Source organism: Orbicella faveolata, unplaced genomic scaffold, assembly GCF_042242905.1.
Source record: "Orbicella faveolata isolate gen_17 unplaced genomic scaffold, um_ofav_v1 contig_36, whole genome shotgun sequence".
Classification (NCBI taxonomy): Eukaryota; Metazoa; Cnidaria; class Anthozoa; order Scleractinia; family Merulinidae; genus Orbicella; species Orbicella faveolata.
In genome coordinates this window covers 16960353-16988296 of record NW_028301565.1, presented here as the reverse complement: position 1 = coordinate 16988296, position 27944 = coordinate 16960353, and the positions used below count along the sequence as shown (strand labels likewise).

The window sequence follows — 27944 nt, the reverse complement described above, 5'->3', positions numbered from 1 at the left end:
GTTAGAATGTTTTCTTCGGATATTTGTAGTTCGCATGCTCATCAATATCAGGGGCCGCTTTCCTCTCACCCCCAACACACACCCCTATAAGGAGGGAGAGTTAGCAGTTCCCACCTCCCCTGTTGTAGCGAGGAATGGGTCTGTGATCACTCCCCTCCTACGCCCTTTTGTGGAGTGCCCTTCTCCCCTCTTTTTAGGCACCTCAAAGAAAGTTTACATAAATTTTAGCGGCTACAATATACAGCAACCGGTAAACTTGTCTTATAGATTGCGCTCGAGCTCTAGCCGTAAATGGAAGGTAATATGGAGATAGGTTATTTTATTCCTTTACTCGCTCTTTGCTTCGGTAACGAGCCAAGGAGAAACATGAATGCTTGTCAATAACCCCAACTCTTGACAAAGATTATTTTTCCCACCTTCGGCGAGAGAAATTACGTAACAATTACGTAATTATTACTGTCATGCATTCGTTTTCCCGTACTGAAATTCATCTATTTTTTTTTTTTCGTCGAACGTCTTTACGTCTTCAGGTTTAGTTGGGTATTAGAAAACAGCTACGCCACGAGAATTGGCTCTCTCGAAATGGTTCTGTATATCGTTCTTTGAAGCTCTGTATGCTAAGTCCCTTAGTCAATTGAGTTCGACCTTAACATTTGTTTGACCTTAATCTGATCTTAGTATCTAGTATGTTACCTTCTTCACACAGAATCGCCGTAAAAATGACGCTAGCAAAGTTCAGCTGATAAACCGGTTTGTAATTTACTAATACGCATTCGTAGGGAATATCTTCAAAACTCTTCGGAAAAAAACCGAAAAAACTCTTGTGTTATCTTATTCACAGTTAGCAGAAAGTGTTGGTTTGAGAACGTGACCAATTGGAGGGAGGAGAGGAGATAATGGTGATCCACAGTGGTAAATAGGGGTAAAACTCTCGTTGAGCTCTCAAAGGGTATCGATTATCGTTGTTTCTCCCACAAGTGAGCGATTGATACGTGTGTGACAAATAATTACTTCATTCTTCCCTAAAACAAATCGGTCCCGTCGGTATTGGTGCACCACTGACGGGGCTCGGCAGTGACCGGCTGATAGATGGAGAGTCCAAGTAGTCATGTCCATCCCAGGAAGTGGAAAAATGACAGACACAGATATAGTTATGATGCGCAGTGAAGTTGCTTACCGTGAGCTCCATGGTCGATTGCTGTCGTTATTTTGTTCCGCTACTGAACAATTTTGGTCAGTTGATTCCTTTTAGCTTCTTTTTCGCTCAGTTGATTAGTTCGGAGAGCACGAAAGAAGCGCAAGACTTTCTCGAGTCGCAACTGTGAGCAGCTCGGTCTGGCTTCTTTAGTGCTCCCCAAACTTCCCAAGAAAATTACTAAGAACTTCAATAATGATGCACAGGTGAAAGCATGGATCAATTGTTTCATAAGATGTCAAGATTGCCAACTGAATTGCGTCACAAAAACACACACGAAAAATGATGTTATTCTTCACGAGGAATGATACCGGTTTCGCCCCATGGCGAGTTCGCCCCCACTATAAATTTTCTATTTCGAGTTAGATTGAGTTATTTCCTTGCACGACTGATGGTGCAAGCTGATGTGGGATGACGGTGTTTGAACTCTCGGGGTACGATACGGCAGTTATTTTTTGTTTATCTTGTAGTTGTTCTTTTTTTGTCATCAAAATTGCTGTGCTCTAACTGTCTGCACTCTAAATCATATCACGTGGGAAGCCCTTATCGTCACCAGTCTCTGGCTTTCAAAATGGCGGTTTTACATGTAGAGTGTGTTTTTCGTCTTTCTTGCTATAAAGAACTGCCTTATCGTGGCGTTGAGGTCTTTTTACACTTCTTTCAGGTAGGAACTGTTAGTGTCGTGTTTGGTGTTTGATAAATGTGAAAACGACTTATTTTCGCGCCGAATTTTCAAAAACGAGCGCTTAGTTATATCTAGCGATAGCAAGGCCGAAACTCCTGGGTCGGGTTGTTCAAAGCCCGATGAAGCTAACCCAGGTTAGACGAGAATTTTGATTTGAGTTTTGTAACTTTGCGGTGAGATTCTCTGTTTTTATTGTTTGGCCTTCTATTTTGAGTTTGAATAATCTCAAAATACACAAAAGATAAGCAGTGAAAAACAGTTGTGTACTTTGGTTCGGGTTCAGGATTGCCCATTTAGGGTAGTCCATTGGTTAAGTCCATTCAATTAGTCCGTGGACCAGGTCCATCGGGGTAGTCCATGCACTAGGGGTCAGCAAAATGTACCATTACACGGCCAGTATAAATATGGACTGCGGACTGCGGACTATGGACTTAGGTATAAAACGCGGACTAAGCATTACGGACTGAGTATAAAACATGGACTCAGGTGTAAAATGAGGACTGTGAACTAAATGCAGCCTACCAACTGCAGTCAGTGTTTTGTACTGACCGGTCGTAACTAATTTTACATAATACATGTATAAACGAGAACAAACCCTCTCGTGTGTATGTGCTTTGCGATCAATTCATTTGTTTTCACCCCTGCTGAAGAAAGGCCAATTTCACGTCTACCCAACAGCTCAGGTACAAAATGCTGTTCCTAGAATTTTTGCTTTTTCAACGTACCAAACCTACCAAAACTCGAATGCACTCTTTAATCTACGATTTCTACTAGTTTTCATTGTAGCAGAAATGCCCGATCAGAATGTCCAACCAGGCTAAGTTTTTACCTGTCAAAATGTAAAACCTCAAATTTACTGGAGATTACCGACTGTTATTTGCAGGCTTGACTGTGATATGTTTTTGATAAGCATTCATTTTGTTTTAATAATTGCCAAAGGTACATTACTTTCACAAATTATGGACATTTAATTTTGCAAAGCTTTGCTAGAACATAGCTTAGTTAAATTTTTGCCTACAAAACTTGAGTCAGACTGGAAAATTTATGGAATTGATCTGTATACATTTACATCCTCATAAAAGACACAAAAATGTTCCTTTCAGGTGATAAAAAGAACAAGCAAGTCCTAATTCAAGTTCTTGCTTAATCATGGATGTGATGGTGCTGTCCAAGAAGAAAGTATGTACTTTATACTGTACTGTAAATATTTTGGATGCTTAAAATTTGAGGCATTTACAAAATTTCAGATGGTTATATTTTTGGGCTTTTTTTTGTCCAAAATTTTTGCAAGTAATGTGTATGCAAACTATTTAAATTTTATGTTGTCATAATAAGGAGAGTAATGAGCAGAGAGGAGTCTTCATTTCATTGAGATGTCCCCCAGTTCAGAGGATTTTAAGTTCTCATTTCAAGTTTATTTATTCCTGAGTCAATATTATTCTTTGGAATGAATCAGAATTTCTTGCCTCTGGCTTCAGAGTTAATATCTGGTTCAGAATAATTTATCCCAACAACCAACATCATTGTCTGGCTCAAGGCTAACATTCTGCTTCAAAAGCACTGATTGATTACTCAAGGAATTAGTTTGTTTTGGTGGGGTAGAAATGTTTGGGTGATCCTTTAGGAGGTCGTGAAATTCTTAAGACTCTGACGCAAAATTTTAAGAGAAAAGAATTATTTGCACATTGTTTTTATGCAAGTTTAGCAAAAGTCATGTACAAAATACTTATTAGTTACATATTGGATTTGTAGATACGTTGTTAGAGACATAGATCACAGGATCAAGGTCAGAGGACCCAGGACAGAGGACCCAGGACAGAGGACCCAGGACAGAGGACCCAGGACAGAGGACCCAGGACAGAGGACCCAGGACAGAGGACCCAACTCAGAGGACCCAGGACAGAGGACTGAGCACTCAGAACAGAGTATGAAGGAGCAAGGATAGGACTGAGGACTGACAACTGGGGATCAAGGACAGTGGATGAAAGCAAGCCTTGGATGGTGAACTTTCATAAGTTGAATTATAGATATCTTAAGGTATATGAGATATTACCGACAACAAAGGTGGCACAGTGCACCTTGCCCTGAGGGTTTTTCTCCGGGTACTCCGGTTTCCCTCACTACTGAAAAACCAATATTTCCAAATTCCAATTTAACAAAATTGGCGACACATTGCTGTGGGTTGATTGAGATGAAAAATTCTTTGATTACTCAAGGTAAACATTTGGAATACCAATTTATTACTCTCTGTTCATTTCCTAGGTACATGTGCACATGTGGTTTTACAGTCTCCTTTGCAGCTGTTATTTTAGTCAATGAGCAAATTGGGAAGAAGCTTTATTTATTTTCTGTCTTTTTCAAAGATATCTTTTTTAATCATAGGTAAAGGGAAATTCCCAAGTCAATCAATCAACCAATCATTTAATCAATCAAAAACTCACTTGATATCTCGATTGCCCAGGATATGTAACTGTCTAAAATAGCAATTACCAACCTTTAAATTTATCTAGTTGCAATTTGAAGATCTTTAACATTGTATTCTAATATCACTTTGATGCACATGTAACTAGTACCCATGTGAAGAGAGTATTGAACTGACCAGTGTGTTGTGTGGGTGTCGTTCATTTGCAAATAAGTGGCTTGCTTACAATTCATTATATCAGAGCTGGGAATTATGCCAATAGCAATCATCACTAAAAATTAACTGAAACTCAGTTATGGTAAAATCTGTTTCTGTAAATTAAAAGTTTGGTAATTCTTGTTGTATTTTCATGCATATAGACATTAAACAAAAAAGTGCTGACATTTTGTTCAAAATTGCCTGAAAAAGTAAATTTTTGCAATTATTATTGTCAAATAAACCAAAATATATTTCAATGAGAAATAATTTATGAAATGCTCTTTATCCAAGAAAAGAAACCTAAATTGAACACCCAATCTGACTCAATCAAAGCAAAACTATTTAGTTCATAATTAACACTCTCTACATTCCACATTGGAGTTTTTTTAATCAGATGCAACAAGACTTTCACACGCATTTTTAGTACAGGTATATAAAGAACTCATAAGAATCGGGCATTTAAATTTACGAATTTGAAAATGATGAATGAGTCATCAAAGGGTCATTCAAAATTATTATCCCTAATTTTTATTCTTAATTGTTTGTCCAAAGCCTCTGTTACTAGAAAATACAGTCAAAACTTATTTACCATTTTATCTATTTTTCACATGTGTACAGATTAAATTCTAGGATGCAATGCAAAGCTAACAATATTTCTATTGAGTTCTAACGGCAATTTATTTCATTTCCTAAAAAGAAATTGAAGTTACACTTTTTTTGATATATGTACAGGCATTTTGGTGTACCACTAAACAAGTCACACAGCAGGATATAATCATTACAGTAAATTGGATTTTACAGAAGCCACTTATTTGCTCATGAAAACCTAGTTTCTCCTTCTCACAAGATTCCTATTGAGCAGCTTTATGGTGAAATCCGTTCACTTCAATTGGTATTCCTCGGAAATCTTAATTTGAGTGTGGAGTTGAAAAACAATATCTTTTGCCAACATCAACATAAGAAACCTTTTAAGATTCTCTTCATTTTTATTTCCGATTTGAAAAAAAATATATACATGTATGTTGTACTTAAAATACGGTTGCCAGAGTGCTAAGCTATTTGCTTTTCTCGAGAAAAATATTTCCTGTATTTATATTCAAAAATAAAATACTTTTTTTGTAATCCAAATAAACTTGTTTTGGGAAAGTAGCTGCTCAATAGGAAACTTGTGTTCAAGAAAATATTTTACTTTTTTTTTTTTTGTACTTTCAACGTGCATCATGCTCTAAAATCATTGGCTAATTCAGTTCTTACTAATCACAATTATTTTCTTTTGGTGAGCAACATTTTCATTTTTGTCACTAAGAGTGTTTTTTTGTTAAGATCAATAGCATGATGGTGCTTGAAACTATAGTATTGTTTTTTATCACCTTTAAATAAAGGAAGCTTCCTAAAACTACGCTTTTGTGGTAATGCAAGTAAATTCGATTCGCTGATCAAGAAATTATTAATTGAATGCAATACCAATCTGCTGCTTTTCACAAATTTATTCAATTTACTTAAGTGTTATACAAAATTGTTATTTATTACTTGATCAGTAAAACGAAAAATTCTGAGCTACATTTTTCCAAAATAATGCATTTAAAGTATATTCAATTGTGGGATCATTAAGAAATTATGAAATCGATGCAATACCAATCTGTTGGATTTCACAACTTTATATAACTAACCTGCATTTATTGTCATACAAAATTGGTATTTCTTACTCGATCAGATTTTAAAAAAGGAATTTTTTTCTGAGATAATTTCGTTGCCTCCTTTGTTTAAAGGTGCCACAGCAAGCTCATTAGCACAGAAGTAAACAATAATTATTACTAAATAACTCAGCTAAGAAAACACTACAAATTTTGTTGTCATAAGGTCTTCACATTAGCATTGACACTAACGTGTTAAAGATAGGCCAAACGTGGGGATAGTCAGAAGACCAGGGGTGTAGAACAGACCCTTCAGATCTAGTAGGTATTCCTAGTCAGCCATAATATTGGCATCATATTACATGTGTAATAGAGAGAAAAATTAACCCTTATGGTTGTTTTCGTTAGGGTTTCAATGCAGTAGTTTTCAGTAATTCAAAACCACTTCGAGAATCGGGCTTTTTAATCCTACTTTTCTCCAAAAACCGTTAACTAAGGCAGATGGAGTATGTCTAAATATTATTTCTACTCAAGTATCAATTCAATAGCAGAACTAGGTAGTTAGGGTATAAGTTTTTTTTTAACTCGAGTGAATAGTTTTTTTTTTTTTTGCTTTTTTTTACTGTGCTAATGAGCTTGTTAGTTTTTTTCTTTGTGGATTTGATATTTTCCACTGAACTTAGTATATTTTAGATTATTTTCAGGAACTGAGATGGCCCATACACCCGCACACAACGCAAATGGTCAGATTTAAATCTAGCCGATCGATGTCCCTGCAGGGTTGTGGAAACTCTTGCTCTGAGGACAGTGTTTCTGATGTTCCTCTGCAATATTCCAACTGAGAAATCCTGGTGAGTTTATCTGTTCCGCTCATTTTTTGATGGAGGTGCTTGGACACTTTGATGGTGTGGTCGTTTGCTCTCAAGTGGAGATGACATCATGGGGGAAGGTGAGGGTTTGCTTTTCATGTCTTTTTGGCTTTACTTGACTACGTCAGAAAACCACACCGTTATTCCAATTGCCCTGAAAGATGTTTGTTTTCAATCAGTGTTTCTAGAATTGTTCTGTTGTTGAGGACGTAAAACAATAGTGCTTTAGTGCAGGTCATGGGTAGTACATTTCCAGGATGTCGGGGTTAGTTTTGAACAATGAAGGTCACTGATCTGGCTTGACTGTAATTTCACAAGCGACACTAGATTGAGCGATAGTCATCTGGGATTCTTCTGAAAGAGCTGATCCTCGTTTAGGGCTTTTCTTAATTAAAAATAATAATTTTCTCTTCGTTTACATTCTGAAGATAAAAGCAAGTTAGGTATTGAATAAAAATAAATTAGTCACAATTACATTAAGAACAGAATTTATTAACACTATCAGTCCACAGTTCAAAGAATTAAGAACATTGACCGCTTAAAATATAAATTAAAATTATCTGGAATTACAACTTTGGCTTTTTTTTTCTGATTAACTGCAGGAATTAGTTGACCTAAAAGAACTCAAAAGCAGTCTCCTGCGCTGGCGTTGTTTGAGTTGTCGCGCAACACTTCTTCCCGGAGTGTTGCGTGACGATACAAATAACGCCTATGAAGGAGGCTTCTTTTTGGGAAATTTTAATCTTAGCTACTAAACATATAGTTACATTTTCCGTGATCATAGTTCAAAGCTTAGGCCAATTGTTAATTTTGACTTCCAAAATGTTTAACTAACCTTTTGTAACCAAACATATCCATAGTTCGATCTAAATTTTGTGATCCTATTGTTTATCTTGCCTTCTTTAACTTACTTAATCTTGAAGTTGGTATTTAATTTTTTTCACTTAACTTTGGCCAATTGCTCATATTGATTTCCAAAACTTGAGATTTACCGCGGAAACTTTATTTTTTGACTAAGTACAAAACTGTAAGCTACTTATCAATATTGCATTCCAAAACTGTAAATTCAACCTCTAAAACCAAGCATATATTTCGGGGTTTTTTTCTTTTTTTGTTTTGATTTCGTAGACCAATTGTTCATCTTTACGTCTTAAACAAACTAATCCTAGGAAACGTTTCTCATCGTTTTTTTTTTTTCTAATACTCGCTCAATTTCGTTATCCTCGGGGATGCAGCGGCAGTTAATCGTGACGAGACGAAGTAAACCGAGCGGTGAAACCTTTCGTCGGGTCGATTTTGCCGCTCGGTTTACGTCGACTCTTCCGACTAACTGCCCTTTTTCCGAGGATCCTTCGTTGTTTAATGTTATTCAAAGCCAAGATTAACAATAACAAAAGCACAAATAAATTTCAACATTCCACCGTGTTTGCCTTATTTTAAGACGATTTTAACTGTGAATATTTAATAAGATTTACTATGAATATTTAAACTACGATTCTTTCGAAAAGGATTTGGATATTTTTGTACAAATTAGACTCGATCGATTTTAAATGACTGAAATTAAATATCCAAACAAAGTTAACGCAATTCTAGGTGATGTGAACGAACGAAATTCGCTCGTTTGCTTTCGCATTAGTATTTATTTACTTTAGCAAAATACGCTTAAATCTGAAAACAAATTACTAATCTTTCATCGCTTTAACTTTGATCTTATTTAAACATAAGCGAAAATTCCTAAACTTGTATCAGTTTGGACGTAGAGTTTCAGGTGACTTGTGTTCTTTTGGTGAAGTTTGTGGGAGGACAGTCGACAGGAGGTTTGGTCGGCAAGTCGGATCAATGATTTTTTGCGTTGGATTCTTTTCTTGGCATCCATGGAAATTACTAAATATGACTTGTACTTTAGCGCTCCTGTTTTAATTGTCCCTCCAACGGAAATTTCTAGATACAGTGCTTGGAACACGCATCTTAAATTCTCCTATTTTGGCATTAATTTTTTCGTGCATTACTTACGGCTCTCAAAGCTAATAAAAAGTCCAATTCAAAGGGTGTGGTATTATGACGTAGTTGAGTGAAACCGAGGAGGCATGGGGAGCAAACTCTCACTTCCTTCATTATGCCATCTCCACTTGAGAGCAAACGGCCATATCATTAAAGTGGTCAAGTGTCGACATAAAAGATGGCGGAGCAGATAAACAAACCAGGATTTTAAAGTTGGAATATTAATGAGGAACAGAAGAAACACTTCCACTCAGAGCAGAGTGAAAACAACCCACAAGCAGGGACAAGATCGGTTAGATTTTTTTTATTATTTTTTTTAACACAATAAAAGTGCAAATAAAGAGACAAAGAGACAGTTTTGTGTGTTGTCGTTTTTCCCGGCAGTCCAGCATAACTAACCAGGTAAACCACAGGCATCCTAAACTCAGGAATCGATGAAATATTAATGATTTATGTACACGTATCGAGTGAGACGTGACTGCCTTAAGTGCGCGGTGTTGTGTTACACATTGGGCCGTTGAGAAGTTGACCGCTCTACAAGGCATTGTATGGAATTTAAAATAACGAAGGATAAAATCGCGCGATGAAATAAAATGTTACTTGTTTTTGAATAAAATTAAGAAAATATACTCATCTTGCCTGGTTTCCGTTGTCCATTTGGCCTATTTCGTTGTTTTTGGGGGGTTTTCAGGTGTTGGTTGCGGCAAACACCTGAAAACCCCCCGAAAACGACGAAATGGGCCAAATGGACAAAAAAAACGCGCAAGGTGAGTATACTTTCTTGATTTTATTTTAACATTTTATTTCATCGCGCGATTTAATCCTTCGTTATTTTAAATTCCATGCAATGCCTTGTAGAGCGCTCAAATTCTCAACGGCCCAATGTGTAACACAACACCGCGCACTTAAGGCAGTCACGTCTCACTCGATACGCGTACATAAATCATTGATATTTAATCTATTCCTCGAATCGTGAGTTTGGGACGCCTGTGGGTAAACACCTGTGTCCATGACTAAGTCCTGATATAAAGTGTAATCTGTCACGCAACTTGTCCCGCAATCTTCTCGAAAACGGCGTGACAAGGCAATGAAACATCGAGCCGTGTAACACAACGCGCAACGGACAAAACGTTTGCGAAAAAAAGTCGCTTCAACAGTTACACAAAGTAGAACTAAGTTCCAACTTTCTCCAACCGCTGTAGCAACTGTCTCGCATAAATTCTGTCTTTTACACGGTATGATAAACGACCCAATGTTTCATACAACGCACTTGTCACGCCGCCATCGAAAACATTAAGAGATTAGTTGCGTAAGAGATTACACTGAATAAGAGGACCACAAACCAAGTTCTGCTTTTAAGAAACCACTACCTAAAAATAATGTCTGCCATGAAACTCTCATTGTACTCCTATCGCGTTTTCGCTATAGTATTTGCGAGTTGCAAACTGTACTTAGTTGCTCAAGAAGTCGACTTTAAAATAAGTTGGCCCCTCCCTATTCACACTTTGCGTAACTGTCAACAAACGTCTACGTAAGCGTGACGCAAGTCTTTGCATGTCACGCTATAATTCCGTAACAGAAATCTAGACAATTCACAGGCGTGAAAATGCGTAACATCAAAAACTCGAATTAGCCTGTCCTAATTTAATAGAAGCACGAGCGATTGAAAATCCCTTCGAATTTGCGATATATGAACCTGTAACTCACTGTAGCTCCTTGAAAATAAACAAACCCTGTGATAAAATTTCAGCATGTAAAAGAAACTGCTAATTTTCTGAAAACGCGCGGAACGGGACAATGACTTTTTTGCCCGATGTTGACGTCAAAAGCGTTGGTCCCGAAAAGAAAAGTAATAATCCAGAAAAGCCATTTTCCAAACTGAGCAACTAAGCACATTTTGTGCCTCACAAATACAGCAATGAAATGAGGTATTAAACACAAAGACGCACTATAAACGGGATTACAAAAAAAAAAAAAACACTGGATAATTTAATGCAACTTTCAATTGTTATAGTAGATTTCCAAATAATTTTTAAGAATTTTGCAATATTTCAAGACAATTAATTTTGTAAAACATGAACTAAAGATTAAAATAGTATCCAACTTTGGAGACGGCTACATCCTCAACGAAATTAAATGCATGTTTTTAACTTTTTTCGTAAATGTAAATTTTCAAATAATTTTGAGAAGTGTTAAGTATTTCAAGACAATCTTTTAACATGAATTACAAATTAAATTGTATCCAAGTTTAAGGACGGCTAAATCCGCAAGAACATTAAGCGCCTTTTTAATTTTTTTTCTGTAAGTGTAAATTTATAATAAAGAATTTTGCAATATTTCAAGAGAATCTGTAAATATGACTTCGAGATTATATTGTATCGAAATGTAGAGACAGCTATATCCTCATGTAGTGCGTCTTTGTGGTTCTGAGAGCTTTATAACATACATTGCATTTCAGCAGCGATTTCCTTGTACCCTCACATCACTAACTTTACAGTGGCCCATGTTCTTTTGTCAAGTGACTTCACTTAAAACACAGCCCAAATGGGGTGTAATTATTTTCATGGATTTTCCGCGCGTTCTGGACCATAAAACAACCACGATTTCATAGCCTAGTTTCAAAGGGATCGATAAATAGAACAGGTAATTGACATTTATTTTATACTTATCACTTCAGCAAAAGTTCAAACAAAGATATGAGTTTAGTTTTAAAACGAAATTAAATATCTGAATCACACAGTGAAATCCCAATTTTTATTTCTAAATTCATCAATAATGCATTGTAATGAATCTGCATAGTCAAAGTAACGAGAGTTTGGCAGAAATGAAAATTAAATCTTTTTGAAAAACTCGCAACGTTTTTAAACTCCACAAGAAGGACCACTTAATAAGCAAAGTGGAATCATCATTTCCATTTTCTACTGATCAATAATTCGTTTTGATAAAGCCTTATTGTCAAAGTAATTGGAATTCCGTAGAAATCGAAAATAAATCTCTTTGATTGAGTGGATGCACAGTTCACATTTTGGAACTTGAACACGCTCGTCCCCCTGCCCTGCAGAACTTTTGAATATCAAAGTGCAGTTACTATTTTTTTGTTCCTTCATCGACAATTCATTTTAACACTTGCACATTGCACTTAACTGGTGATTAACAGATTGAACAAAGCAAAATATTTCAAACTTTTTCATTGCCAGTCGTCATATTTTCCAAGTATTTTGCAGATTTGGGTAACTTGCAAAATGTATTGTTTTCAAACTCATGCTGAAGGGATAAGTGTTAATAAATAAACTGAATGTCAATGGTGAGGTCATATTTGTATCAATGGGCCACTGTACAGTAACTACAAATACCACAGACATGCATAGCCAAACAGAGGTCAAATGAAAACTAACAGACATCGCAAACAATAAACATGCATTCTAAATAAATTTGTTGAAAGTGGATAACACCTCAGGGAAGAATGTGAATAATGTAAATAAACATAAACAAAGAATTCTTCAAAACAAAATTACAGGCAAGCCATAGAATTTGCAAACCAGCTTTTCAGAGAGTAATAATATTAGTTACTCAACAATTTTATTATAGTTGTCAACTGTAACAACCACTGCTAAAATCAGTCGGTCCTTAATATGTTTTGATAAGGAGTCTTCAATTTAGCAGTTACTCAGTTATCAATTTGCCAAATTATATTCACTTTCTCAGCAATTAATTTATCAAGACACTGTGGCCACAACAGCAGAGTTTTTGTTCAGCATGTCTATAAAAATTCATTGGACTACAAAATGAAGTCTCTTGTTGTTTGTTGTTTTCAAATGGTTAAAGGAGATGGTCACTCCAAAAAAAAAACGTAAATAAACGTATGTTTTTTGTCAACGGTAATAAAAACCTAGCACTAAGTTTAGCAAGTCAACGAAGTTTCAGCCTCTAAAGTCCAGGTTTTCCATATGAAATTCGTCTCCAAGGAAGGAAAAAAAATTGACATCGTTGCCGCCATTTTGAACAGTACTCAGCAGTCAGGCTGCATTTCCGTTGCGTCATTCCGTCCAAGATATTTTGTCCACATGGCTTCCGACATGCCTTTTAACTGCCACTCTGGGTTAAGGCTGCTCTTGAGCCATATTATTTTGAGCCAAACATGCTCCAGACTAGGAAATGATAGCATTGAAGATAGTGAAGTGGATAATCGCTTGGAAAAAATACATTTTGATGCAAGTAAAGGTAAACGTAAAGGTAAAAGTAAACTTTATTTCGCCAGGGTGGCCCATTCAGCGACGAGGCTGATATCCAGAGGGGCCCTGGACTAAAAATATAATAGTCAGTTGCAGGTTTTTCTCCTTCCCGCATATTTCAAGTCGAATGGAATGACGTCACATAAACACGGCATGGCTGCCAAGTACAGTTTCAAAATGGCGGCCTCTGAAGTCGCTTCTTTTGAGACAAATTTCTTCAGGATAGCAGGCACTTCAGAGGCTGAAACTTCGATGAAAGAAAAAAACCTGAATGTTTACTTGCTATAGGCGAAGGCAAAAGTAAGCTTTTTGGAGTGACCTCTTTTAAGTTGAAAAAAATCCCTTGACTTCTGATGCTGAGTTTCACTTTTCAATAGCTAGAAAGGAAATTTTTGGAAAAAAAATTTCTTTCCAATTGCACTGCAGAAATATTTTAAAATATGCATGCACATGTAAAACAAGAATGACTGAAATTATAAGTCATCTACATTCAGAAGTGTTCTCACTTTCCTGAAAAATTACTGTATTTCCTCAGTTGGCCCCTTTCCCTCTGTAAAGAGTCCAACCTGCCCATTTATTTTTAGTTGTTGTTCAGTACACCTATCAGGGGTAAAAGCAGAATTATACCCTCCAGCCCCACCTCCCCCCCCCCCCCTCTAAGAAAATATTCTCTCCATCTCTGTGTCAAAGATTTATTGACCCATCCATGGAATTCTTTCTTGACAACCTGCCTTAAAGTTTGATCTGCAACCCTTCAACTATAAGAAATTGAAATTTCGTAGTTTTTTCTGAAGGCAAGAAAGCATACAATGTACATACCCCCAGGTGTAGTTTGTTACATGTACCTATGAACTGGCAAGATTGCCATGTTGTAGTATGCTTCTCCCCTCTCCTCCCCCCCCCCCCCCCCCCTAATTACTCCTATGCCAATCTTTTTTTGATTCTAATGATCTAAATGGCAGGGTGTTGTCTAGAATGTGAAACCAATCAGGGGTACATGTACGTTATCACAGAACAATCTCTTCCAGTGATCCTCAGGCCCATCTGTATAAGGACACCAACTTAACCCCTCGCCCAGTACAATTTTTCAGCAACGATGAAAAATTGCAGTTTGCTTGAATTTTTTGGAAGGGGGTCAGGAGAAGGAAGGGGGATGGGAGTGTTAAATGATGAATTTTAGTCAGAATTTCCTTTCAACTCCTTCTATCCAGTATCCCTTATAATTAGCCCCAATCTCTTTCTTTTTCCTGTTTTGATCCATATGGTGGGTGATCATATTACAGTGTAGCAGTGAAACAGCAGCTCAGCACTCTTTCAGCCATAAATTTCTAAGCCCTTCCAGTTGAGGTCAAAAGGACAGAATTTCCTGGTGGTGTCAACGATAAATTTATAGAGATCATCTGATTGTTTTGCACAATCCCAGAACTTTGAATTGGAAGTATTGATTACATCAAGTCTCCATTCCAATTAGGAAGTCTTTCCAAATCTCCTTTTGAACCTACAAATTGCAGTTTTGATATTTGATATTACTATTAAGCCCTTCTTCCAAAGAGCTTCTCGTCCTTATATACATGTGCCTGTATGGGCAACAGGGGTTTCAAGGAGGAAATACAGTAAAAACATAAAATATAACCAAATGAAATGTTATCCACTTTAGAACTAATTTACTTACTGAGCCAATGAAAGCATTTTTTTTATTTACATGTCTGTGGTATTTCAAAATTAAAAGCAGAACTTGGTTTACATCAAGGAGTGCAATGATCAACTCAAAACTAATCCTTAACCTGGGGAACCATGGGAAATAATAGTGAATCATAACAAGGTTGGAGAGTGGGGGGGAGGGGCAGAGTGGGGGCGTATTGAGGAAGTCATTACAGTATGTCCCATTCTGAGGTGCCCAAAGGAACAACTGTCAAGTTGCCAAAAACAAAGAAAAAAAGTGGGCAAGTATCATTAAGTAGTTTAATTAGCACGAAAGCACTGATGCTTTGAGAAGCTGTCAAGCCATTATGAAAAGGTAGTAATCAGTGACTGATCAGTCATGGTCTGATTCAACTGGTTTACTTTTGGTGAAGTTTGTGTTGAGACTGGTTCAAGAACATCATGTGAGTTCTGTTGAGGTCAAGAAATACTGTAGTGACTACTGTAGGGGTATAAGTTGAGTAGTGTCTGGTCTTAGTTTGGTGGTCACTTAATGAGAGTGTGTTGCACTGCAGGTTTTAATTTGAATGGAGTTAGTTCAGTAGTTTGGTCTAGTTATTTTTTTTTTTTACAGGTACAGTACAAAAGGGAAACTTCCCATTTTCTCCATTTATTCCCTGAAAATTCCCTGATTTTGAAAAACGAAAATTTCCCTGACTATTTTGGATCCTATAATAATAGTGCATCAATTAAAAAAGGAAAAAAAATTGGTGCATTTTTACTCCTTTTTTTCTGCTGTAGAATTTGATGACTTGGCTACCCTGTAGGGATGCCCTTGGGGGATTCCCCTGAAGAAACCAGGTTAAGTTTTGATTTGATCATTGCATAAGAACACAAGTGTTTACCTGGTCCTGGATTGCAAAAAACAAAAAAATCATTATTCTAGAATAAGCTTGTGGATGATATCCTCCTCCTGTCTTGTCCTCAGGTATTTTGTCTTCAGCTGTTCAAAAGAAGAAATAGAAAAATTTAGATACTGTACAAATGTTTATGGTGTAGTGGCATAACACCAGATGAAATGGTCCCCAGATTAAGAAGCCTTCCCAATGACCTTGAGTTATGATCTTCAACACAGCACTTACTTCACCAAGGATAATTTATTAATGGATACCAGCAACCTACAGAAGAAATCCATTAATACAGTCACCAACAGGGGATGAAAATCTGGCCGTATTAACGGGTTGACCGTTGGGGTAGGGTCAAATTTCATGACTGGTCTAAATATCACAATTGCACTTCTGAACAACTGTTCTTTTATAAAAATCTGGAATGCAGATAGAATTTTAAAAAAATTGAAACTTCAGTCAGTTCATACAATAGCTAGACTGGAAAGATAAATATAACCCTCACCTGGACAATCACACTATACGAACTACTGATATTCCTAGGTTTAAACCATTTACTATATAATGGGCATTTGGCCATAATAAAGGGTTGGCCTCATTTACAGGGTTTTTCTATGAGAAAAATGCATGGGCATTTCACCAGGACAAAAAAATGTGGCATAATAACAAGGTGACCATAAGGTGGTGTTCCACTGTACTAGACTAACATGACGAAATGGCAATAACCATGGGATTAAGAATAATTTGAGTTATGTGCAAGATTTATTAAACCTGTACATTATACATGTAGTCACAATAACCTATACAACTAGTGAGACAATTTCAGATAGTGCAGAGTGGAATTATACTGATAGCTCTGGCATGGCAGTCCTACAAGTACTCTACCCTTGCTCAGTTCACTTGCAGTTGGCATTTACCTTGGTAGTTGCTAGGGCTTTTCCCCTTAGCAGTGTGTATGTTTCATGGTTGTATTTTCATTCAAGGTCCAAGAATTACTTACACTTACTGTTTGTCACGACTGTATTTAAGTTTTACTCTGGTGTTTTAAGTTGATTTTCGTTCATTTTAAATTCAGTATTACATTTAAGCAGCAAACATGACAATTTAGCTTTTCACGCCAACTTTGTAACCTGATACTTTGGTTTTCATCACAATGGTATGTAAAATGAAACACTTGTTTTCTCCAAAACACGCGGAAGATGTGCTTGTTTTTTCTTTCACTGCTGGAGATAAATGAAAGAAAGTTAAATATCTGATGAAGAAATGGAAGAAAAACAATTTTGTTTTACTCAAAACGTTTTTTTTTTTTTCACCGATAAGCAAGAACTAATTCCATTATCAGATAGTCACGGAATACCACGTTCTTTTTCTTTTGCCGGTGCTACCTTTGTTGTTAACATTAAGACAATTCAAAATTAATACACAACGATATCAATTGATACAACTGAGAAGCGTTTCAACGGAAGTACTGAAGGTAAACAGCACTACTTGGCCGATATTATATTCTGTAATGGAGGAAGAGTCTCGTCAAAGACTGATTAAATTAATTTGCGCTTTCATTAGGTGATATGGCGTCTGCAGCAATATTTGAGCACTTTCCTGGTTTCTTTTGTCACAAATTTACAATTTGAAGAGTATTAAAGCCACTAACTCGAGAACTTTTTGTTCTCTTTTACAGACGCAATTAAGGCAAGAAATAAAAGAGCTGTTAAGGGGAAGAAATATGTTTCCCTTCTTTATTTGAACCCTGACAAACACTATGGTAGTTTGAAAATTTTGAACCAACCTTTGGGCAATTCTAAAAGATACACAGCCACAGTAACAATTCAGTTTTGCTCTAAAGAGGGAGAAGTGGCACTACTTGAAAAATAACTGCCCCCCTCAGTCACATCACATGACATATAACAAAAAACCGCGTTGGAAACATAGTGTATAACACTAACGATGCTAGAAAACATGTGTCTTACATGTTGGGTTCTACCATAAGGAAAACCACTTAACATTTTTGTGTGTGATCCCATATGCAATGTATCCTCTGCCTAATATATTGAAGATGTGAACGCTAACTAATCTGCATGTGCGTATTGAGCAAATTGGTTTTGTTCTTAAGAGAATAGTACCACAAGGAGAGCAAGGGGTTTCCTGAAACAAATATATAGCTTTGTGATGTTTATACTCAACTGGTGTAGGTGGAACATGTTTTACGTAGAGTACACAAGTACCTTTCCCACCCCACCCACACCACTTCCTTGCCTCTAGACTAATTAATTAATTGAAATTAATTAATTAAACAAACATTAAAGTCTACACCTTAGCGCCATAGTTCCTTAGTTCCATAGCTACTTAGCGGATGGCAGCCCTCCAAACCATCCCAATAGTGCACTCTGCACTAAACATGATTAACTTAAGGTAATGATCCCCCTATGAAAGAAGCAATTAAATTTCATGGCTGTTGACACATGCTGAAAGTGGCGACATTCCAAAAGCAAAGCCCTGGCCAAACGGACCTGCAAATAGAGGCAGGCTCAAAACTTGGGTCTACTTACGACTTCATTTGGCTAGGCCTTGGGTGCACTTGCGTTGACCTGCACTCACATTGGTCAAGATCAAATTTCCATGCAAGTTGATGCAAGTTTTCACAGTTGGGTCATCCACTGTAGTCAGCTACACGTATCACATGTGACAGAAGCATATGATATGCTTCTGCGTGTGATCAATGATGGAAAATACATATACAGTGACAATTAATAAATACAATATGACAGATCATTAATTATTCAAAGTGAGGTGCCAGCACTTAAATCATTGATCTATTTGGTTACATTTACTTCTCTGTCAAGTTCTGGCATCAACTGATTTGTGAAATGTGTTGCAATTTACCCTCTCACAAGTGAAAATTTTTAAGTGTTAATAAAGAAATTACCAAATGAATGAATGCATTTTGTTGTTATCAAGGGTTACATTAACATTTACAACAGGAGGGCAACTGGGTTTCGCAGGCATGCAAAATTCTTTCAACTGAACTTCGTCACAAGAAAACCTTTCCTGTAGATGGTCAAACCAGACTGGCAAAATCATCCTCACAGCCGGTCAATTTGCCTGCAACCCAGCACCTAATGAAACCCCTGATTTATTGTTAAATAGAGGGACAGTGTCATAGGCATGTGTGAAATCTTGAATATTGTTACAGAATTCTGTGTTTAATACACCAGTTGAAAGCTCAATGAATGCAGATTCTTAGGATAATGAAGATACATGCAATGGGTGCAGATTCAAGAAAATATCCATGTCCTTCCATCTTCATCTAAACCCCCTTCTTGGCTTTGGAAATTCCACAATGCTTAGGAATTCAGTAATCATTCAACTGCCACCTTCCCTACAAAAATTTTCTTTTGCTTTACAACAAAGGCCCTCTCTAACGTCCACACACCTAAATTTAAGGGAGTTTAAGAAAACCACAACAGTAACAGCGACGGGAATGTTACTAAACAAAAGATCTAATGAGCAATACAATGGCTGTGCACGTGCATTATAATTCCAGGTACATTTCTTTGCCATCCTCTGCACAACAACAACATGAAATGACCAAATTTGGTGTTGTCTCGAAAACCTGAACCACAACGGCTAATTTTTTAAATTTCTATTGCAAATTTATCACTGGGTTTCAGATTTAGCTTTGTGCTAGTTTTGACAGTAAGAAACAAAACAAATGACTTTAAAGTATCACAAGATTTGTAGGTAAAATATAAATTCATTTTTTAAGCGACGTTGTCCTCCGCGTTGCCGTCGTGGTTTCTTAAAGTCCCTATTATACCCAAATTCACCCTTTGACTCTCTCTCTCCTTTTCTAACCTGAAACTTAGTTACATGACCCGTAGTCTGCAGAACAGGCAGATTAGCAGGGCAGAGAGCAAAGCATGATACACGAGCACGTAGTGCAACCACGAACATGAATCACGAAACGAAAAAAATCTGCCTGTAGTCACACCACTGTTTATGCTCTACCATCCCTTTGAAATGATTGGCATGAAAGAATGAGAATTTACTGGCACGAAAAAATGGCTCAAGTAACCAATTTACAAATGTATACATGACGCAAAACAGTCAACAGACAAGAACTTCTCGCACTCATTAATAATTCACCAAGTTTAAACAAAGGAAATCATGACCATGACGGTGTTTGGATATCTGATCTTAATTAGCATAGATTTTTACAATTTTATTTCTCTGTTTTCTCCTTAGTTTTAGTTTCAATTGAGAAGATATATCAAACACTCAAGACCGTGTTTTTTGCGAGGTGCGGTGGCCTCATGGTTAGTGCGCTCGTCTCTGGATCAAGCGGTCCGGGTTCAAGCCCTGGCCGGGGACATTGTGTTGTGTTCTTGGGCAAGACACTTTACTCTCACAGTGCCTCTCTCCACCCAGGTGTATAAATGGTACCGGCAAATTTAATGCTGGGAGTAACCCTGTGATGGACTAGCATCCCATCCAGGGGGGAGTAGAAATATTCCTAGTCGCTTCATGCTACAGAAACCGGGATAAGCTCCGGCCTGATGGGCCACTTGGCTCGCATGCAGACTTTACCTTTTTCCAAGACCGTGTTTGAAAAACATTTCCAGACACCTCGAAGTTCATCAAAAATACTCTGCTGCGCATTGTATTTTCAACTCTTTTCTCAGTGTTTACAAACGTGGTCAAACACAGTCTTTCGTATTTGATATATTACATCCAAATTTAGCTAAATTTAAATCATGTGGTGCCAGAACGAACAATGGAGGTATAAACCTAAACATCAAGCTCAGGAGACAAAAAGCTCGGACAGATTCAGGATGCAAGAAACATAACTTTGACAACACAGAACGGATCTCTAAGATTCTCAAAGTAACACTACAGCAGTCTGGCAACACTGGACAAAGCTAAACTTGATCCACGGTAACAAGCCACACAACTTAACACATATTTAATCTAACAACCGGGCCCGGCATCACAACATAGAATGCAAGTAATCAACATGATCACCGACTTGTCCCTCCAGAGAAAATAACTATTAAACAGACTGAGATAGAACATACATTTCTGCAATAAAAATAAAGCAAGACAAACCACACTTAACTTGGCACATGGCAAATTACAGCGGTGTCAAACTCTACAAAGCGGTAGATAAGAGCTAAAACCATGCAGAGCTCTGCCCTCTAACAGTCCAATGGCTCTACATGTATGCAACTTTTAAAAAAGTCCTCCTAATAAAAAAAAGTACCCTTCAGAAACAAATGAGGAGCAAAATAAAAGGTTCAGAGGCCATTTAGGCCTGTCACCCAATTTAACACATTTTGTTATTTGTCATTTCTCATGTCTGACTTCACGTGGCTTAAAGCAACCAATCAGAGGGGTGGCAAATGGTAAATGCGAGACTTTGCGAGACAGCAACACAAGCGTTTTTCTTTGCGAGCCTGATACATTTTAACTTTTGAGATTGTGAGACTGAGACTTCAAAGTGTTTTAAGTGCAAGCGCAAGACATTCAGACTCTTAAAATTCAAGCCCCAGATTTAGTTGGGAGCTAGACAGCTTTTAACCAGCTTCTTCAAACTGGCTGGAACTGGAAATTCAAACATAACACACTACGTTATGATATCCTAGAGCAAAATGACTTCTTCTGGTGCCAAAACCAATGTTTTGATAGGTTTTGTAGCTTTTTGTGGAATTCAGACAATTTCGGAGAAGTTAGGATTAACTTTTTCTTGGAAATTTGTAATTGAAATTCAATATCAAGTGACCAAAAGAAGTCATTAACAAAAGCAGGTAAACGAACGAATCAGGACTTGGAGACCCTTAGCCTTGCGAAAAATCGAAACTCTGAGACAGCTTTGTATAAAAATATAGATCGTGAGACTCACATAACCGCTAAAAAATGAGAATGCAAGACCCGTGAAATTCAACTTAAATTTTGCGAGACCCAGAGTTTTTGAAGGACCATTCGCCATGCGAACAGTTGGAAGAGCATAAACAATGATGTGACTACAGGCGGATTTTCTTTGTCTCCTGCTTCGCACTCATGACTGCGTTTCACTCTCTGCCCCACTAATCTGCCTGTTCTGCAGGCTACGTAACCTGTGAAACTACATGTACTTTGTCAAATGTTTTTGCAAAAGGGGAATTCCTGAGAATCACTTAAAAAGCAAGCCCAACCAACCCGCTCCAAACTTATTTTTAATTACTAATTCTGACAGGGGTTACATGTCAGCAGTGAGAGACTGATCCAAGTTTTCACTCACAATGCTTTCAAGACTGACAGCTGGATGCAAAGCTTATGAAGGCTTACTCTTCTTTCACATATTCATCAAACACCTTTTCCTGATTGCAGTTGCCTCTTAGTCACACACCGCGGCTAGTTTCCACTTGTTCCACGACTCATCACCATTTTGAATTTGTCAAACAAACTTGAAAATTTTGGCCTAAACTTCTTAAGTTGTAAACCAAACTGACCACAAGCACAATTCACTACACTGCCCCCTTAAGGTTCATGGAAATCTTTCAAATAGACTATCCTTTAACATTGTTCAAAGAGGAGGGAGTTACCTAGAAAAAAGTCAAATAATTGTAGCTTGATGTGATTTTAATTTACTAGAATCATTGTTTTACAGGCCCATTAACCGATCTTTTTGAGCTGTTGCTAAGGAAAATTTATTCCCATATAACCTTATCATTCTTAGTTAGCTTAGAGTTACTTTGTGTGTTTTAACTGTTTGTGTGTTTTAAATGATCTCATTTATGGCTATTGATCTTTGGCAAGAAATAACATACAAGTTTAAAGATCTAAATCAATTTGTCAAACAAACTTGAAAAATTCAGCCTAAACTTTTTAAGTAAACCAAACTTACCACATGCACAATTCATTACACTGTCCCCTTAAGGTCCATGGAAATCTTTCAAATAGACTATCCTTTAACACTGTTCAAAGAGGAGGGTCTGGAGTTACCTAGAAAAAAGTCAAATAGTTTTAGCTTGTTGTGATTTTAATTTACATGTATCATTGTTTTAATGTACTTTAATGATCCTCTTTCGAGGCCTGGTCTGAGCTGCCACTAACAATACTACATTTAGGAAATAACACACTGGCTGTGGGTAAAATTTGGGTGGCAGGGAAGGACGACTGGGGAGTAGGGGCCCAGTAAGGGGGCCCTCCTGGGGGAATAAAAGTTCCAGACCTGCCTCCAGGGGTGAGGCCCATATCCCACAGTCCCAGGGGACTGAGGGAACCAGGAGGGGGAGCCCGTCCTGGGGCGAGTACAGATCAGGTGGTACCAGGGGTAGCCACCTTGGAATAGGTAATTTCTCCGGACCTGTCTCCAGTGGGCTAGAGCCTTACTGTGGGGTAAAGTGCAGCTAATGGGTGCACTTCCCTGCCACCGTCCTTCATTAACAAACAACAGAAAGTCACCAAAATACAAAGTCTCTGTTCATTGCACCCTGAATGACAAGGTCTAAGGTTTGCTAAGAGACAGATAGCTGTAGCCTATAACCATCAATGGTATAATTTTTTTTTGTATAACAAACAAATGATATCTAGTATATACGGATATATGTTTTTCTACAAGTAACAGAATAGTAATATTCAGTATCTATCCACGACGTTCTGAATTGTAGCGTCAAAGCTTGCCCCTTTCTGTGTGTGTGTGTGTGTGTGTGTGTGTGTGTGTGTGTGTGTGTTGGGAAAGACAAATTATTAGCCTTATTCCTGGCGAACATTTCTATAGATCTAAATGATTTTGTTTATTCACTTAAAGATGGTCCTAAAGCGTAGTATCGGGGGTTCAAATGTGTAGAGCAAGGGCCCCAGTCATGGGGTGTTGGGAGGGAAAAAGAAAAATCAGTGGCAAAGGATTGGCACAAACAAGACGACTGAGTACAACGAGGAGCGTGTGCTTGACTAGAGGTCAGGCGCATGAGGTGGACACGTGAGAGACATGACTGGAACCATTGACGCACCGTCTTTTACAGATGTAGATAACAGTGGCCTTACTTAGGAAATGAAAGGTTTGTTGTGATATCTAAAGGGGGTGATTGTTTTCAACTGGGAATCCGTGATGGATTTTGAGATCAGGAATTGGTGGCACGTTACTCATGTTACTGGGATTTACCTATGAGCGTGACAAGAGGCTCATAGTGATACATGTTTCTGAGATAAAGTGTTACAATTCAGAATGTGTGTGCCTGTCTTTGAGATATTGTCTCTCAGGTCTCATTAACATCAGTTTATGGATGCCATAAACTTAAACAATTACTAAATATCTGCTTATTGTAATGAGTTCAGGGCTCAAAATAGGGATTCTCTGGTCACCAATGAGATCCAAAATCAAGTGTTTGTGACCAGATATTAAGGGTAGCTTGCTGTAACAATCACCTATACCTATGCAGGATAGAAAAAAAAAATTGATTTTCTCAAACTTTGTCAGGAAGAGGGTTTTCAGTAACTTGTTTCAAAACTGTAACTTTTAGGTTGTATGAATATTATTTTCTTGTTGAGACAGCCTTACATGTACATATACATGTATTGCCCTGCAAAAAGCAAAACACAACCCTAAAATTACACTTTTTACAAATGCTAGCAAGCCAAAATAATAAGTGTGGCTGGAAAAGCTAACCCATAGTACTAGCATATCATCTCTTAGCAGTTATTCAGCACTGTCAGATTTGTATATAATTTAAACCTGAAATTTCATCGAATTTTCAAAATTATATGCTTCAATTATATAGTTCAATTATCAATTATATAGTTATTATCAATTATATAGTTATATTATATAGTTCAATTTTGTGGACCAATTTCGTGGTACATGGTTTACACGTACCTGCCAAAACAATTTTCCTGGTTAAAAGAAACCCTCAATCTAAGTTTTCATTGCAAATCTAGCTTTGGCAAAGCAAAAAGTGAAATTATAAAACACAAAAATTGAAAGCATCTTGAAGACTAGGCACTTATCATGAGCTAATTGCCTGACATTTTGACCTTTCACACCGTGATCATTATCTTCAACATTGATCCAGAAATGTTTGGCTGTAGGTCTAATTTCCAGTAAAATTGTCTTTTGGTCTCTAAGATCAGTTACTGTAATTGAAAATACATATCAGACTGCAAACAATCATTTTAAGCAGATGTTCTTTTTGGATAAGAAATCGTGCATTTGGCAGTTGGTGACTACAGACAACACACCCAACAAAATATCAGATAATAAATCAGCATCGAGAAAAATTTTAGAGAAAAGTTGTAGAATACATGTGGTAGTTGGCGAAATTTCTTACTTTAATTTAACCTATCTTGTTAAAAAAATTGGCTGAAATGGTAACATCGCTTGCAAGCTTAACCTTGCATATACAAAACATTCTTGAATGTTGCTTGGTCTGAAACAGCTAGGGTATTGATTTATAGGGTATCAAATTTTTGGTCAGGGCATTAATAGGGCAGGAAAAATCGTAGCAAAAAAAGTCAATTTTGCTCTTAAATAGGGTAAGGGTTTTCGGAAGTGCCCCCACCCAATTTTTCTGGGAGTACCCCCTCCCCTGTGGGCATAGGGAGGGGATCTGGTGGTTTCAAATTGACTGATACAAATATGTACAATACAAATATGAGCATATCAAACAAATTAATTTCCAAAACATATAACAGTTTACACATAAGCTTAATTGCCATGTGTTGTCTCATTCCAGATAAACTGCTCCAAAAAAATCTTGTTATGCAGGGGTTTCATTAATATTTGCAGCAACAGGGCAACTGGTTTTCACAGGCAGCAAAACGTTTTGAATTGAACTTGTTTACAAGAAAACCTTTCCTCTCCATGGTCAAACCAGGCAACCAAAATCACCCTCTCAGCCGGTCAATTTTCCCGGTGCCCAGCCCTTAATGAAACCACTGGTTATGATTAAACAAAGACAAATAATTCATCTGAGATAAAATTATTCACCTTCTAAGGCAGATATAGGCATTCTATTTATTTGATCTTGTCTGCTGTGTATGTGTGGGGGGGGGGGCAACACTCGCGACAATATTGAAGATACCGCCGGTAGGGGGGGCAACACTCACGAAAATACACTTATGATGGGGGGACCTACATGTTGTTTCATGTACAACGAAGCTAACTTAGAAGCAAGTTGGAACCCGATCAAAAGGAGAAGAAATACATATTACTACAGCTAACAATGTAAATAAATCAAATATATTCTGTTTGTCCAAGACGTTTACCTGCAATCCGAGTTCAATCGCTCGCCATCAAAGCTTTCCAGCTCCAAGCGAAGTTCTTCCCTGAATATACAACAGGTACACTGATAAGGAGAAAGTCCTCCATACAAACAAAGCATGAAAGCACTACAAGGAAAAGCACTAAATACACGGTGAGTAAGAAAAAATTAACCTTTTAGTCTGCCTTTTCTCAGCCTCGTTCAACTTTCGCGGTTCAACAACATGGACGAACTGTTGTTGCAAAGAATGCTGGGAACGTTCACTCTCTCGCGCGTTAACCGCGCGAGTTGGTGTCGTAACAATATTCGCGCGTAACCCATACCGAAAATCCTCGAATTAACGCCCCTCCCCCCCCCGCCTCTCGAATAAGCGCCCCCTTCGAACAAGCGCCCCTCCTATCGGCCAAAATTAAAATAAGCGCCCCCTCCCCTTCCCCCATTTTGTGGACGAGTACTGAGCCAATAAAGGATGCATGGTTTTCGTGTGTAGTATTAGATTTGTACGTCATTGTTTCAGTTTGTGAACACGTTAAGTGAACACGTTGAACACGTTAAGTACTAACGGCGCCACGATTTAAACTTTAGGATCAGCTTTTTGTGTCGATAAACAGCTTATGTTATTGCCTACGCGCAGATGATGTATTAAAAGAATGATCATGTCAGGCCGCGATTTGGGAGAAATGAAATAAGCGCCCCCCTCAATTTAGCGCCCCTCGAATAAGCGCCCCCATCTTCTCCTAAATTTGAAATAAGCGCCCCGGGAGCTAATTCGAGGACTTACGGTATTTTGCTCGGGTGTGTGTTGGGGGGAGGGGGGAGGGGGGTTACTCCCAGAAAAATTGGATGGGGGCGTGAGGTCCGCTTCCCAAAACCTTCACTCTATTTATGACCAAAATCTGCGATTTTCCTTACCCTATTTATGACCTGACCAAAAATTCGACCCCTATTTATGACCTGACCCTTATATCAAAACACTGTTTCAGACTTGCCTTGTCGTCTCCCGATAACTCGAACCTTCAAGGGGAATTGAAAAAGGTTCGAGTTTTCAGGGGTTCGAGTTATCGGAGTTGAGAACAAATGACCGGAAATAAGGAAAAAACGGTGTTTAATGTTTTTCTATTCATGCAGTGTACGAATCAAATTTAACTGCACTTCAAGGGAGCCAAGAGATTTATTGACTTTTTGGAAAAGGAGTTAAGAAGCATCACTTTGTGAAACCAGCGGAACCTGAACTGAACTGACACGTTTTGTGTAATGTAAAAGAAAGAAAAAAGTTCACACGGCTGTTTCAAAATAAATTTAATGTTTTGGACTACAGTGCACTGTTTGTTTTGACTTGTCACGTATTGACAGACATGGTTCGAGTCATTGAGGGTAAAATTAAATAATAAAATGACCTAAAGGGAAACGAAAATTGCTTCGAGTTAGCGGGAGGTTCGAGTTAATTATCGAGTGTTCGAAGTTACCTGAGGATAAAATTACTGTAAATGTATGACGGAAATCCAGGGGAAATCGATTTTGGTTCGAGTTAGCGACTCCGTAAAAACTGAAATCTTAATTTAAGATTTTTCGTCTTACCTTAACCTGAACAATAGCTGACAACTTACGGCAGCTTTTGTACTGGTGCTGAGGTAAGACGAAAAATCTTAAATTAAGATTTTAGTTTTTACGGAGTTCCCTAGTTCAGATTAAAGTTAAATTGCCGTAATCAGAATTTGTGAAGGGCTTTTGTTGGTTTTCTGTTCGATAATGCTGAAAAGACTAGAGTGCAAAAACCATACTCTATTTATGACCAAAATGGCCAAATAATAAATAAGAGTGGCCAGTGCCATACTCCAGGCTCCTTGAAAATTCAAAACCCAAAATAAAAAGATGAAACAGTGTCACAAAAGCTAAGGTGTTTTATCGCTTATAGCGTGAAAGATTT

At 37.6% G+C, this 27944-nt stretch overlaps 2 long non-coding RNA genes across 2 annotated transcripts; one reads left to right on the top strand and one right to left on the bottom strand.

Moving 5' to 3' along the window:
* Positions 1–1703: 1703 nt before the first annotated feature.
* LOC110059429 (uncharacterized) lies at positions 1704–9359 on the top strand. The gene is made up of 3 exons (XR_016202374.1): positions 1704–1859; positions 2984–3059; positions 3633–9359. It is a non-coding gene; the product is annotated as an uncharacterized LOC110059429 (long non-coding RNA).
* On the bottom strand, positions 9294–26278 carry LOC110059465 (uncharacterized). Its single transcript, XR_002297767.2, has 4 exons — positions 26191–26278; positions 26022–26081; positions 22663–22760; positions 9294–15880 (listed from the first exon to the last, which is right to left on the bottom strand). It is a non-coding gene; the product is annotated as an uncharacterized LOC110059465 (long non-coding RNA).
* Between the last annotated feature and the right edge of the window lie 1666 nt (positions 26279–27944).